Below are 15,151 nucleotides of genomic sequence, written 5' to 3'. Positions count from 1 at the left end.
ACAAATAACACACAAAGACACCAATAAAAAAAAGGAACGTCATATCATTCTCGACGCTTATGGAACATTATGCTATTATAAACGAAGAAGTTGTTTAAGCCTCTAAAACGTTCAAAGAAAATGCAACTACTCCATATAAGTCTATAAAAATACATTCGTACGTAGAAGTATATATCTTATGATAATTACAGATCTTTTTGAAGAAAAAATAACATTACTATTTTCTTTTGTGATTAAGCAAAATCATGAACTGTTAAAGAAACAACAACCAAAAAAAACAAACAAAAAAAAAACGATGAGGAAAAACGAGTTGCAAAGGGAAAGTAAAAAAATAATGAAAAAATTGGATGATCAACGAAAGACAAGTAAAAGATAGAAAAAAGAGAAAAACACATTTAACATCCTCTTAGGAGGATTCAAACCCACAGTTCGTGTAGAATATTATTCAAGAAACCAATATGCTACAAGTATATTTCATTGTCATTAATGTAAGTTAACTATTTCAAGTATAATTAATTACCCCAAATTCAATTTTACAGTTTATTTTTCAAGTGGTCCATTTGGACCTCTCCGAGCCTATATAGATCCGCCCCTAGCGTTCCATCCCACAATAACAAAACCAATTTGATTTTTATAGTTACTCCGTATATGTTAAATTTGACCACGTACTCTACTTAGTAGTAATTCGTATTATAAATACTTGTATACAAGTGTTACTATGTACTGTGTAAATGTTGTTGAATTATCGTCTAATAGGCTTCGTTCTATTGGACTTATTTGTTTGAACTTATATTATCTGAAATCTGAACTTATCTGAACTTAACTGAATTTATGTTAACTTATTTTATTTGAATTAAACTTATCTATGTATGAAAATATCTGCAAAAAGCTTTTTTTTTTTTCCGAATTTATATTATTTGAACTTAACTGACCTTATTTTGTCTGAAATAAGTCAAAATAAGTCAAACAGAATAACGCCTTAGGGTGCATTCTATTCACTTGGTTTTCTCTTATTTTTTAATGAACTTATCTTATATGAACTTATCTTATATGAACTTATTAAGTCTTATTGTAGTTGCAAATTGTACTTGTCAAAATCATATTTTTCCTAAACTTAACTGAACTTATTTTTCTGAAATAAGTGGAAATAAGGTGAACAGAATGAACATAGATTAAAGTGAAAATTTTCAAAATAATATTTTTGTATTTTTTTAACTATCCATTAAAGATATTGTGTTTAACACGGAACTAATAGTCACCTATGCACGTGATTCATGTGTCGTTTTAGAATAAAATGCATGCATGTACGCCAATATCAAAGTAATCAATATTTTTTCGTAGAATGATCACCTCATTTTTTTCCTTTTGAATGTACTCTTCCAAAGTTTCATATATTAGTTAGTTAATCACGATTTTTTTATAATCAAATATATATTTGTACAAAGCCGGATAGAAATTGCGTGTACGTATTTATTTAATATCAATTTATACTTATTAAAATAGATAAATTATTTTAAAATTTTAGAAGACAATTAAGGGGAGGGTATGGAGGATATTTCACATTTTTGACGCCCCGGTTCAAGCGTTCATTTATAAACTTTTAAAAATAAAGTAGGATGGGTATATAGGATAGTTCACGTTTTTTACGCCGCCTCAAACTTTCGTTTATAAAATTTGAACAAAATAAAGGTGCATTGACAAATAAAAGAGCAACTTGAAAATCCAATAACACAAAGAAAATGAAAATATTAAAATAAAAATAAAAATGTAGGATTCCGCCGTGGAGAAAGCTGGAAAGCTGGAGTAGTAGTGATATTCTTTCTTAGTATAGAGGGGTGGCTACATTTCAAGTTCAACAAATAGGGATTCTGCTATTCTTTTGTCTTCAATCTTCAACTTTTAGAACTAAAATGCCCAGCATTTATTAATACTCATTTGTTGATTTGTTGTTTTCAAACTTCTCTTTTAAAGCTTACCATATTACTTCACTTATAGTGTTTTCCTACTACTTTTTTTGGAAAAAGTAAAATCGGTTATTCAGATATCAACTAATTTCCTATTACTCTCGAATGTTCTCTATATTAGAAAAATAAGTAAAAGACACCCGAAAGTTAATGATTTTGTCACTCGAAAGTTACTGATTTTGTCACTCTTTATAAGTAATACGGAATACTACTACATGTACACTTAGTGTACAAGGCATCTTATGCACATAAACGGTGTTCTGAAAATAAAAATGACAAAATCAAGTTTAGGGTGGGAAAATGTTGAAGAAAGCCTTCCCAAAGAACACATGTGAGTGTCCCACATTGAGAAGAGAAGAGAGAGTTAATCACTTAATAAGGATAAGGGGCTACTCCCCTTATTGCCATATGGTTTTAAGGTGGAACCTCCTACGGTCTTGTTAAGTGGACTCTCTCTCTTGGTGACGGGTGCGGCCCAGGCCCGTATTTAACAGAAAATCAATTCGAAATACATGGACTAGGTTTGAATATTTGATGGTCAACAAATGAAAATTATGGAGTATGAATAAGAAATTGACTTGTAGTTATTGGTGCAGTAGTAGTTGAGTGTTATTGTGGGGGAAAAGTAGTGAATCTTAAGGAATAGTGAAAGATGAGAGCAAACATAAAAGGTTAAAGTAAATCTGGGAATGCAGCGAACGACTCAGATTTGTCATTGCCTTGATATGATAAGATCGCAGCCTTTGAAGTTTGAACACCAATAAAGAGGAGGATTCTCCTATCTATGTGTATCCTATACATGCTTTTAAAGCTTCATCCTTGTTGCTACCAGTATATGCCAACACGTCAACGACAATGCTGGTCTATGGTTCATTCGCTTTTGACCGTTTCTCAATTATTACGGTGTAATTTGTTCTGGTTTGAATGATCTAATTTCTGATTTATCCTAGGTTAAATTTCTGGTATGATTTGTGTTGTTCTAATCTTCTACGGAGTAATTTAATTAATGTAATCTAATCTTTATTATGCTTGTTAGATTTAACTGTATTTTTTAAATACGGAGTATCTAATTTTCATAATTACTCCTATTATAAAATATACGGAGTACAAGATTAAAGGTACTTCATACGGTGTACAGGACAACAAAGGAATTGATTTTGCCACACCATTTGGTTGATATCAGCACACGCCGCACAGGCGCACACTCCTTACAAGAGCATAGAAATTTGTGTTTTACTCACATGAGGTATGCCAATATCTGTTAATTAGTGTGCTAAAATCATTTTCTGGAAATAATCAAACAGGAAAAAAATAAAAATTGTCTAATATGATTTGATATGAACTTTTTAATTTTATTTTTGACTTTTTGAACTTCTGTGGCCTAATCAGGTATGATTTTAACAAAAATAAGTAATTAAAACATAATAATAAGACAAAGAAATCGACATAACACGTTTGTTTTGCTGTATAAGCAATACTCCGTGATAGCAAAACTTTTGTTTTGGTTTGTTGGTTGAGATGTAACACAGCCCCCTAAGTTCTAAGAGCACAAATTGCAAGAAAAAACAAGCAAATATGGTTATATGGTTGTTAGTTAATCAACTCAAACTTAAACCTCCGAGAATCTCGGTCCTATGATTACGCTGATTGCATCAAAAATCTAAACAAAATCTCATATTATTCCGTAGAAAAGTCATTAAGGGTCAAATCAATACTTTACGGACTAAACAATATCTAAAACAAGATTAACCTACGAGCATAATTAGCATTAGACTATAACGAATTAGAGATTTAGAGAAAGTTCATACAGGCATACAGTTGATACAAATTATCATGGTGTGGTGTGTTCACACTTATAAATAAGCTTGTATTTAAAGCCCAGTATATTGGTTAACGGAACTTAAAAGTAACGCTAATCTATAAAATAAGGTAACATCAGTCTGTACAAGGAACATCTAACATGAAATTAAAGAAACTGAAATAAAACAAGAATTAGTAACAACGAATATAATATACAAGTACCACCGGTATAACATCAGTCTATACAAAGAACCTCTAACATGAAATTGAAGAAACTGCAGTAACGAAAAGTAACACCAGCATAGAAAATCAAGTAACATCGATCTATACTAGGAGTCTCTAACATGAAATTGAATAACCTGCAATAAAACAAGAAAAGTAATAGCAAATACAATGTATAAGTAACACCAGTATAGAAAGTCAAGTAACATCAGTTTATACAATAAACCCACTAACATGAAATTGAAAAAACTACAATAAAACAAGAAAAGTAACAACGAATATAATATATAAGTAAATACAGCATAAAAAGTCAAGTACACTAAATTATACAAATAAACCTTTAACATGAAACTACAATAAAACAAGAAAAGTAACAGTGAATACAGTGTATAAGTAACACCGACATAGAAAGTCAAGTAACGTCGATCTATACAAGGAACTTCGAATATGAAACTACAATAAAGCAAGAAAACTACCCGCGAATACAATGTATAAGTAACATTGACATAGAAAGTTAAGTAACATCAGTCAATAAGCTTCTCCGTAGTAGGTGTGCTCGCGGGAGTTGCGGGCGCGCGTCACACCATCAAGTTGATGGTGTGGCTAGTCACACATGAGACGCGTTGTACAAAGTTATACTTCGTAAAAGAGTATAATGAGACAGATCTAACAATACTCCACATAATACTTCGTCTATTTTTCCATTAAGGCTCTGTTTATTTTGGCGGAAAACATATTTTTGGAAAACGATTTCCCCAATAAGTGTGGAAAACAATTTTCCCAAAAGTGGAAAACAACATTCTCTAAGGGAAAATCAACTTCCCGTTTGAAAAGAAAGAAATGCCACATTTTTAATCAAATTCCTTACATTTCCTTTTCTCTCCTCTCATTTCCACTTCAAATTTATTTTTCTATAATTTTTTTATAAAGAAACAAACAAAGGAAAACTACTGTACATTGATGTTTTCGCTTGAAAATTATTTATGTGTGAAACCATCTTCCTTTGAAAATATTTTCCGTTAGAATAAACGGAGACTTAATATAATTCACTAAAGACAATATATCAAAGTACATTGTGCAAATAATACAAAAATCAAAACATGTCGAGTAATTAAAAACGAGGAAGTACTTAATTCGGTATTATAATCATGTTGTATGCATTTTACATGGTTCAAGTTGTAATAATGGTTACCATAAAGGTCTGTAATCCTTTGATCGACAGTCTAAAAACATATGTTTCCTCCTTTTAACCGCATTGATGCATGCTTAGCTTACATACTTAATTACGTAGTACATGCTTAATTACGTTTTATAATGATTTGGATTAGTCATCATTGTGCAATATGCACTCGATAACACACGGATGCCTAATGACTCCTGTTTGGGCTTCCAATTGACTCTCAATTGGGCCACTAAGTCCAAAGCCCAATGGCTCTAAACAACAGCATCAAACCTACCAATGGCTATTCAGCCATCCATTAAGGCCCAAGGCCCAATAGCAATAAATGACCTATGGGCATTTATTATGCAAACATTATAAATAGGCCGCCAAGGCTCACACCTCAAGGTACGTCCAATTTATCGCCTTAAGACTACTCTTCTAGAGAACTTCTCTCTAGAATCCGAGCATCGTTCTTACTTAGGCATCGGAGGGGCTTTCCTCGGAAACACCCCCGAGGCTAGTGACTTTGCTCTTGTGCAGGTGAATTCGGACTCTACTCATTCAAACAAGCAAGATCTTCAACACATACAAAAGGGCCTTCATTCGAAGCCCATTGTTTCCATCTTTACAACACCGGAACAATTTGGCGCTGTCTGTGGGGAAGAACACTTCAAAGCCTTTGAAAGACATCAATCACCTCTTTCCGCGAAAATGGTGAATGATGTTGTTAACAACAATGACGACGATATGATGGTGCGGTCAGATTCAGAATCTGACCAAGAGGAGCACCCTCGATCGATGGCGAGGTCACAGCCAAGCAGAGCTACGACCGCCACAAATGCAGGACCTCCGATTCCAACTAGGGAAGAGCTCACTGCGGCCATGACCATCATGCAAAACTTCCTCTTCAATGAGAAGCAGCAAGGACTGGCAAATGACCGCAGAGAAGAGAGGAGGACCAGGCGAAGGCTGAACGAGCCACCCAGTGCGGAAGTGTCCAGACCCGAACGAGAACTCCTTCCCTTGACAGGTACACACTTGACGTCGAGGTGGATGGAAAGCACGTGGGACACCCAAAAAAGGGCACAACAGCAACCAGATTGGTTTGCGAGACCATCGCCTACTCCAACAGCTCTCCAAAGCGAATCGACTACTCGTAACACTCGGGTCCGAAGCTCGGTGCTCAGCAGGTTGAGGCCCTCGGTCCACTCAAGGTTAAGACCCTCGATCCATACGAGACTCGGGGTGGGCGAGCCAAGCAGATCTGGCGAACGACCCGAGGTCAGTAGCCGAGAGAGAAGAAGAGACAGGAGGCATGATCGAACCCCTAGCCCCCATCGTACGCCCGAACGTTCTAATCACAGAACCTCGGCAAACGAAGGCATCAGGGCTAGACTCGGGAAAAGAATCATGACTCCCACGTCATCCCCTTTCTCAGACGAGCTGATCATGGAAGAAATACCGAAGGTAAGACTGCCAGCGCACCTGACCTACAGCGGAATCACAGATCCGAGGGATCATGTCATCTCCTACGAGCAGCAAATGTTCTTGAGTCCCTACTCCGAAGCATGTTGGTGTAAATATTTCCCAACCACGCTAACCGGAGTGGCGGGAGAGTGGTTTAGATCGCTGCCGAAGGGATCGATCAAGAGCTGGAAAAAGCTGAAAAAGAGATTCTGCACACAGTTCGTGAGCAACAATCGCCCCGAGCGAACCACAGCAGAACTGACCTCAATCCAACAAGAAAGAGACGAAAGTCTGAGAGAATTCATGGCCAGATTCATGAAGGAATCAACAAACATACCAAACTTGCAGCCAGACGTGGCCATCTTCGCCTTGAAGCACGCGCTCCAGGAAGGGAAGTTCCGTGACGAACTCTCAATGAAGAACCCCTCCAGAATAGCTGACGTGCTCCAAATGGCTGATGCGTTCATCAGAACCGAAGAGTTCAACAAGGCCGCTGCAAGATTGAAAGGATCGTCGGACCCGAGAGACACAAAGAATACCCAGAGCAAGCCCGAGGGCAGCTCAAGGAAGGGGAAAGAGAAAGTAGGAGCTAGAGAGATGAGCCCGAAGAAAGACGGGAGAAGGGGTGAACTTCAACCCAAGTACACCAACTACACTCCACTAGCTCTGCCCCGAAAAGAGATATTTAGCCTCAACAGAAATGACGAAAAGTGGAAACTACCTGGGAAGCTCAAGTCCAACCCAGCTCGGAGAAACAAGAACAAATGGTGCGAGTTTCATGATGACTTCGGTCACCACACCGAAGAATGCAACTCGCTGAAAGACAACATAGAGGACCTCGTTCGCCGAGGCTACCTGAAACAGTACTTGTTAGACCGAAGGGAGGAAAAAGAAAAGGCCGCAAGCGGCAAACAACACGAGAAACCCCAGAAAAAGGTCTACGAAGCAACAGGGCACAAGAAGAATGACATCCTAGTGGTGTTCGGGGGACAGAAGTCCGGCCAGGCCAGCAAAAAACACCTAAGAGCCCTCTCCCATCGGGTCAACTTCAGCGCGGTGGGAGACAACCAGCCACACCCCCCGAACATGACCTTCACTGCTGATGATTGCTTCGGAGTCCAGTACAAACATGACGATCCTCTGGTCATTTCCATGGACCTCAACAACCACAACGTACATCGAGTGTTAGTCGACGGAGGAAGTGCCGTCAATATCATCTTCAGAAACTGCTTCGAGCAGCTGATCCTCGAAGAGCCAGAGGAAGCACTGACGAAAGTCAGTTATCCTCTGATCGGATTCAACGGATCCGCAGCTATCCCTCGAGGAAAGATCACCCTGCCAGTCACAGTGGGTGAAGGCCAGGCAGCAAAAACCCTTCGGGACGAATTTTTGGTGATGGACTGCGACTCCGTATACAACGTAATCATGGGGAGAACCATGATTCACAAGATGCAAGCAGTCCCCTCCACATACCACCAGCTGATGATATACGTCTCGGATGCAGGATTCGCCGAACGAATCAGAGGTGATCAAGAAGTGGCGAGAAGAACCTGCCACACTGCTGTCCGAAAGCCCAAACTAGGGGACGGCCCCGAGGAAGAAAAAGGAGCTACGGGAGAGGAAAGCGAGGCAAAAAGGAGAAGAGCAAGCACGAGCAGCTTGTCTCCCGCAGAAGTTGATGCCCGCCCCGAAACCCTATCTCCCGAACCAGATCAAGAAATGGAGGATATCTTCCTCGAAGAGGATTCAGACAGGAGCGTCCGAATAGGCAAAGGCCTAAGCTCGGGGCTCCGAATCGATTTGATCCGATTACTCAGGGATCATAAAGACATCTTTGCATGGTCAGCAGCAGATATGCCAGGGATAAATCCGAAGCTGATTTGTCACAAGCTGGACGTCAACGCTGAAGCTCGGCCAGTCAAGCAAAAAAAGAGGAACTACTCCTCGGAGAAAAACAAAGCCATCGCCGAGGAGGTGAAAAAGTTGCAGGAGGCCGGATTCATTGAACCATGCATGTATCCGAAATGGCTGGCCAACGTGGTGATGGTCAAAAAAGCGAACGGCTCCTGGCGAATGTGCGTGGATTTCACAGACCTGAACCGAGCCTGCCCCAAAGACTGCTATCCCCTGCCAAGGATAGATCAATTGGTTGACTCCACCAGCGGCCATGCACTGCTCAGCTTCATGGATGCCTTTTCAGGCTACCACCAAGTATTCATGCACCCCGATGACAGAGCAAAGACAGCGTTCATCACAAGCGCAGGAGTGTTCAACTACAAAATGATGCCTTTCGGCTTGAAAAATGCCGGAGCCACCTACCAGAGGCTAGTTGATCACGTCTTCGCCGACCAGAAAGGGAGGAATGTGGAGGTCTATGTGGATGACTCCATCGTAAAAAGCATCAAGGAGGAAGACCACGTCAAAGACTTGGCAGAGACCTTCGGAAATCTGAGGAAATACAGCATGAAGCTGAACCCAAAAAAATGCGTCTTCGGGGTGAAGTCAGGGAAATTCCTCGGATTCATGGTGAGCGAAAGAGGAATTGATGCGAACCCAGACAAAGTCCAAGCGGCATTGGATTTACCCGAGCCGAAGACCAAGAGAGATGTGCAGAGGCTAACCGGCAGGTTAGCCGCACTAACAAGGTTCATATCAAAAGCCTCGGACAAGGGAGCCCCCTTCTTCAAAGCACTGAAACCAAAGAACCTCCCCGGAGGAGAAGCAGAACCAGTCAAGAAAAAGGGGGTCCCGAGGAAAGTGGATCCCGAACTGATATGGGAACAGGAGCAAAAAGAAGCTTTTCAGCAACTCAGAGCCCACCTAGCTCAACTGCCGACACTGGCCAGACCAAAGGAGGGGGAAACCCTGTACCTATATGTCGCAGTTAGCCCTGGAACCGTCAGCGCAGTGCTTCTTCGGGAAGAAGAAAAGAAGCAACAACCAATCTACTTCACCAGCCGAACACTCACAGGGGCCGAAACCCGGTACCCACTCATCGAGAAAGTCGCATATGCAGTAGTGGTAGCTGCACGAAAACTGAGGCCATACTTCGACTCCCACCAGATCACAGTGCTAACTGACCAACCGCTCGAAAAAGTACTCGACAAAATAGAGAGGTCAGGAAGATTGGCTGCCTGGGCCTTCGAACTATCAGAGTTCGGCATCAAATATCAGCCGAGGACAGCAATCAAAGCACAAGCATTGGCAGACTTCTTGGCCGAGTGCTCATACCAGGAAATGCTGGATGATACGAAAAGCACTTGGGAGGTCTTCACTGACGGATCTTCCACAATAAACGGCTCAGGAGCCGGAGTTGTACTAATCCCCCCGACGGGGAAAAGCATAGAGTATGCATTGAAGTTCGGCTTCAAAGCAACTAACAACGAGGCCGAATATGAGGCCGCAATCGCAGGGATAGAGCTTTGTTTATCCCTGGAGGCCGAGCATGTTTGCCTCAAAACTGATTCCCAGCTTGTAGCCAACCAGATCCGAGGGGAGTATGAGGCCAAATGGCCCAGCATGACAGCTTACTTAGCAAAAATTAAATCCTTAACGTCAAAGTTAAGATCCTTTGAAGTCATTCTCATCCCCCGAGGACAAAACACGCAAGCAGACGCACTGTCAAAACTCGCAAGCTCAACACTCATCGACCTAAACAGGTCGGTCCACGTGGAGGTTCACCAAGAGAGAAGCATTGACTTGCCACCCACCACAGTATGCAGCTTACGTACCGAACCCAGCTGGATGGACGCAGTAGTTGCATACAAAGAAAGGGGAGAACTTCCCGAGGATAAGCTGCAGGCAAGAAAACTGAAAAGATTCAACAAGTGGTTCATCATCAGCGCCGAAGGAGAGCTCATGAGGAAATCATTCTCTGCTCCGCTGCTAAAATGTGTGGGTCCAACAGACGCTGACTACATCCTAAGGGAAATCCACCTCGGGATATGCGGAAACCACATCGGAGGCAGGACATTGGCACATAAAGCTCTTCGGGCTGGGTACTGGTGGCCCACTATGGTTTCCGAGGCAAAGCAGATGGCAAGGAAATGCGAGAAATGCCAAAAGTTCGCATCAGCCATCCATCAACCAGCTCAAACCCTACAATCAACACTGTATTCCTTACCATTCCCACAGTGGGGGTTAGACATCATTGGTCCCTTCCCCTCAGCGACGAACCAGAAAAAGTGGTTGATTGTAGGAGTCGACTATTTTAGCAAATGGATCGAAGCCGAAGTTGTCTCCTCCATCACCGAACCTCAGGTCCGCAAGTTCATATGGCAGAACATCATCACAAGGTTCGGCATACCAAGACTGATGGTCTTCGACCACGGGAAACAGTTCGACAACACCCCGTTGCAAAAATGGTGCAAACAGTTCGGCATACACCTAGCGTACTCGGCAGTCTGTCACCCACAAAGCAACGGGCAAGCCGAAGCTGCTAACAAACTCATCCTCAATGCACTCAAGAAAAGAGTCGAGGATGACAAAAACAAATGGTTAGAAGATCTACCCGGAACGCTATGGTCCCTTCGGACCACTGAGAAAGAAGCTACCGGGCAAACACCGTTCCACCTTGTATACGGATCCGAAGCTGTAATCCCTGTGGAAATCGGAACAGAAAGCCTGAGGATCCAGGCATACAACAGGTATGATGGGCTCCAAGGAGAGAGCAACAACCAACTTCTATCCGAAGCTCTCGATCTACTGGACGAAGCTCGGAACGATGCAAGGACACTCAACGCAGCCTATTTGCAGAGGGTCAACAAGCATTACAACCGAAGAGTCAACGCCAGACCCCTAAAAGTCGGTGATCTAGTACTCAGAAACGCCGCCTCGGTTCAGAAAGGACGGATCCATGGCAAACTCTCATCCACTTGGGAAGGACCATACATCATCCATTCCGAAAAAAGGCCAGGCACGTTTATGCTGAAACAGTTAGATGGAACAATTTTGAAGAACCATTGGAATGCCGATGTTCTCAAGAAATATTTTGTATGATCTCTGTCTGTAAACCAAGTAAGTTGTTTAATGAGAAGAGGAAAGCCATTGGCACCATGAGTTTCATTAAACTTATCTCTATATTTATTGTCCCTTTATATATACATGCAGCCTCGGATCTGATCAATCCGAGACTAAAAACAGGATTGACTTTGCCCATTCCTTGATAAAATGCAAGAAATGACCAAATCATACACTTCAGGGAATCGTCCAGAATCCTCGGATTCGCGGTACCCTAATAAAATTTGTTCGCAACAAACAGTCGCTCGAATCAAGTTATAAAACTCCGGCTCAGATCCACGGATCGCCGAAGGCATAACTAAGAGGCAGACTAGCGATCTCTTGCCCAGGTTTCCGAACCACAAGAGATCGGAAGAACAATCCAAACCTCTGAGCAGATCGACGGATTTGAAGAGTCTGGAAACTAAAGAGTCTCTTAGCAGATCTACGGATTTGAAGAACTCACAAAACTAAAGAGTCTCTTAGCAGATCTACGGATTTGAAGAACTCGCAAAACTAAAGAGTCTCTTAGCAGATCTACGGATTTGAAGAACTCGCAAAACTAAAGAGTCTCTTAGCAGATCTACGGATTTGAAGAACTCACAAAATCAAAGAGTCTCTTAGCAGATCTACGGATTTGAAGAACTCGCAAAGTTAAAAAGTCTCTTAACAGATCTACGGATTTAAAGAGCTCGCAAGATCAAAAGGTTTTTAGCAAGTCTACAGAAAGAGGAGCTCGAGAAATCTACGGATTTAAAGACCTAAAATTGCGAAAGTACAAGTTGAAAAGAAGCAGCCAAGTAACAAACATTCATTTTTTATTCAATATTTGGGGGGAGTACAAATACATTGAAAGCCTCAAAAATTGAAAACAAAATGAAACAGTTAAAATCGGCAGCCATCAACAGACAATACCGGCCTACCGAAGTACTAAAGAAAACAAAAAGAAATGAGTACAACGCAGCGCCGAGGCAAAAGGGGGAAAGGCAAGCACATGTTCGGAAGTCCTCAACTGGAACCGACCGACTCTGAAGAAGACGACTGCCCGAATCCCTAACTCTTGGGAGTCTCAGGAGCATCCCCCAGGGGAGCATCCTTCGAAGAACCCCCAGCAGTAGTATCACCTTCGGAAGTCGCTTTCTGGGCCCGAGCCTCTGCAAGAGCAGCTTGGCGCTCAGCTTCAGCTTCGTCTCGATCGGCCTGGCACTCCACCAAGTGATCCTGGGCCCTCATCCAGAGCGGAACCTTCTCATTCCAAGGGAAATGAGGCATATGCTTCGCGAACATCCGCCGAGCACCCAGGATGCCATTCCAGTATTGCTCCCTACACTAATCAGCAGTGTAGAGGTCAACTCTCTCTTGCTCCAATTTCCGAATGGCAGCATCCTTCTCTCGGATCTTCAGCTGAAGAACGGGCACCTTGTCAGCTTGGTTCTGAACAATCTCCCGATGCTTGACAAACTGCTGAAGCCTCGCCTCCGCTTCCTGGCTCTGCTTAATGGCCGCCTCAAATTTAGAAGTCATCTCCGTGAGAAGACTGTCCTTTTCTTCAAGTTCGCTCGCAAACTTGGCGGCCATTTCTTTCCTCTCCTTGTCGAAGGAAGCTATCTTTTCAGCATCCTCCTCGACTCGGAAAATAAGCTTCCCAACTTCGGCCCCGATCTGCTCAGCCGATTCCCTAGCCTCACGACTGTACTGAAGGTACAGTTGCTTGAGGTCCACCATCTCGGCGAAGAGCTGCCCAGCCTTCTGGTCCAAGACAGGGATATCACGAGCATAAGCCTCCTGATACCTCCTCAGTTGCCTCTCCTCAACCGAGCTGCACTCGAAAGCGAACGAGGACCAGAAAACAGCCTGGGAAAGAAGAAAAGACGAGAAAAGATGAGGAAAGGAGAAAACAACAAACCTAAAACGGAACTCAAAACAAAATTTCCAACACTTACCTCATTCAGATAATATTGGGCCATCATAGCTGGGTTCCTCTCCTCAGCTCCAGGAACCCTCCACTGCGGGTTGGCCCGAAGAAGATTCTCCCGTGCAGCTTCGGGACCCACCAAAGATCCCACGTGAGCCATGGGGTTCTCCCCCAAAACCGGAGCTCTAGCATAGCGAGCCATCGCCTCCCTTACCTCCTCGGGGATCCGTTTCAGCGGAACATCCGAGCAAGGGTCAGCGTGGATCAGTCTATCCAGGGCCGAGGTCGAAGTAGAGCCCAAGGTCGAGTGGCGCCTCTTCCTCGTCAAACCCTGCTCGGGTTGCCCCTCCTCAGCAGAAGGGACCTCCTTCTCAGCTTCGGGAACCTGTATGTGAGCTTCGGTGAGATCCACCATCTCCTTATCTGGATTTTTCTCCCTTTCGAGAGAAACGTCAGCAGATTCTTCCTTCTGCTCGGCCACAATAGGGACATCCGAGCCAGGAACAAGGTCGGCTTCAATTGCCTCCATCACCTTGGTTATATCCTGGATCTCGATCCCTAAAGCAGCAGACGGCTTCAGCGGAGAGGGGATGGTATCTTCCTCAGCCAACGGTTGGTCCACGGGCGGCGGTTCCGCAACCACCACACTCTTCAACTTCTGCCCTGGCAAGGGCATGAAGTGAAGGAGATTTTTGGGAGGAGGCATGACTTCCGAAACCGCTTCCTACAGGGCAAACGCTCAAAGGTCAGTTTCAGAAAAAGAGAGAACGGACCACAAAAAACTCCAAGTCAGAACAAATACCTTCTCCGAAGACTGAGAAGCTTTCGCTTTCTTCGGATGCGCAGAAGGCCTCAAAAGAGTGCTGCCCTTCCTTTTGCGCTGATCCTAAACAGAGGAGACCAAGGGTCAATAAATGTAAAAGAAGACAAAGGAAGGAATAAAGAAAAATCGCGAAGTACCCGGTTCCTAGATAAAGAGATATCTATCCGAGCCGGAGATGAAACCGAAGGAACGGCACGCGGCACAGCGTCAGTCCCAGGACCCTAAAAAGATGGTCCAGGACCAAGACGTTAGCCGACGGCCAACCAGAAAGAAAGACAAACAAAAGACTTCGAGATATAGAAACACTCACCGGATCCGAGGTTGTCCTCAAATCAGGGAGAACGACTTTCACTGGAACAGCTTCGGGAGAAGAGGCAGAATCCCACGGATCAGCTCGAACTTCAGATATCCGAGCGACACCCGACGGAGACAGCACGTAATCCTTCAAGCGAGGATTACGAGGATTCTCCTTCCCGAACTTGTAATCAGGGGCCGAGTCGTGAATGGTCTTCAGATCCAAAGAAATGCCCAAGACCACAGGATCAACGCAGCTAAAGCCGTACTCTGCAGAAACAAAGCACAAAACAAAGTCAATAAAACGAGACAAAAAGGAGGAGGACAAACTTACTAAAGCACGGTCCCAGCCGAAAGACACCTACCCCTGTCAAAAATCCTGCTGAGACCGGCAACAGCAAGAATGTCCTCCCGCAAGATATAGTTGAGGTTCGGGAGCCAGTTGGACGGCAGTTTGTAGTTGTCCTCCCGAGCCAAAAACCACTGGAGGAGATCCACGTAGTGGT

Source organism: Spinacia oleracea, chromosome 1 (assembly GCF_020520425.1).
Source record: "Spinacia oleracea cultivar Varoflay chromosome 1, BTI_SOV_V1, whole genome shotgun sequence".
NCBI lineage: Eukaryota > Viridiplantae > Streptophyta > Magnoliopsida > Caryophyllales > Amaranthaceae > Spinacia > Spinacia oleracea.
This window is presented reverse-complemented; position numbering follows the sequence as displayed.